Source organism: Bison bison, unplaced genomic scaffold (genome assembly GCF_000754665.1).
Source record: "Bison bison bison isolate TAMUID 2011002044 unplaced genomic scaffold, Bison_UMD1.0 scf7180017849765, whole genome shotgun sequence".
In the NCBI taxonomy this organism is placed as follows: Eukaryota; Metazoa; Chordata; class Mammalia; order Artiodactyla; family Bovidae; genus Bison; species Bison bison.
The window spans coordinates 11,409-12,931 of NW_011480338.1; positions in this window are offsets into that span (position 1 = coordinate 11,409).

Sequence of the window (1,523 nt, forward strand, 5' to 3'; positions counted from 1 at the left end):
TTAAATACCAGGTGATTCTACTTTAGCGTCTGTGATCACCAGCAAGTGTGAACTGCCTTTTCATTGATATGGTTCGCTTGGTCCTGTGGTGGTGTGCCTGAATATCTGCCATTGGTGGGCTCCAGTGGTCATGTTTCTAGGACCTGGGTTGTTTTCCTGTCACTTTAACATTAATCAGGATAGCAGTGTTTGTCTCTGCTGTGGTACAGTCCCTTTTTTACAAATCAATATGGATAAAGGTAGAAGTAGATGTTGACAGGTACCAGTTAGTGCCTTTCTAGTCTACCCTTTATGTTACGCAGTTTTTAGGTTAGGGCCATCTTCCCATATACTATGAACCACCCATCTCATAAAAGCACAATACAAATTCTAGCCCCCAAAGGCCATTGCTCTGAACTGCTATTTCCCTCCACCCATGAATTTGCTTGCAACTGAATGTATTTTGAATCATCTGCATATCCCAGGTTCCTGGCACTCATATTCCTCTTTGGACTTCCTCAGTTAAATCGATTCTTTGGGATTACCCTTTGGCTAGTAAACCCTTGGGTTATCCCTGTCTGAGTGTCTTATTCCCTAGGTGACAATTACCTGTTCTAAACCCTTACCCAAGTGGAATTCCACTCCTATCCAGGGTATATACCTACCCTCTCCCTGCCATTTTCAACAAGACAATTAGGTGTTTCATGTTTACTGTTCTGTGGAAAAAGATATGTTCTAAGATGGTTTAAATCTCCTCCTCAAAATAAGAAATGTGAGGTATATAGATTGATATGTTAGCCTCCCAATCATGTCTGACTCTCTGCGACCCCATGGACTTTAGGCTGCCAGTCTCTTCTGTCCATGGGATTTCCCATGCAAGAACACTGGAGTGGGTAGCTATTCCCTTCTCCAGGGGATCTTCCCAACCCAGGGATCAAACCTGCATCTCCTGCATTGCAGGAGGCTTCCCTGGTGGCTCAGTGGTTAAAGCATCTGCCTGGAATGCGGGAGACCTGGGTTAGATCCCTGGGTTGGGAAGATCCCCTGAAGAAGGAAATGGCAACCCACTCTAGTACTCTTGCCTGGAGAATCCCGTGGAGGGAGGAGCCTGGTAGGCTACAGTCCATGGGGTCACAAAGAGTCAGACACGACTGAAAGACTTCACTTTCACTTTCAATTTCTTTACTCTCTGAGCCACCAGGGAAGCCCATAGATTGATTTAGATATTTAGATATAGATATCCATCCAAAGACATTGCTCTGCCCACTTTCTTCTCTTTACCTAACATGATAATGTGGAACTTTTATATTTTCTTCCACAAGTTCATGCTTTGTTATTCCATTCTCAGGACCATATCAGATTATATTGTCATTTCTGGGATCCTTAAAGTGAGATCTTTGAGCAATTACAGTACCAACAGAAATTATAAAATAAAGATACTTACCGAAGAGGAGTGATCACATGCCAAGCATTTGTGGATTCACATCGAAAATTTTACCTCTCAGTTTTACTGAACAGTGGGTTCCATTGTTTCAGTCACAATA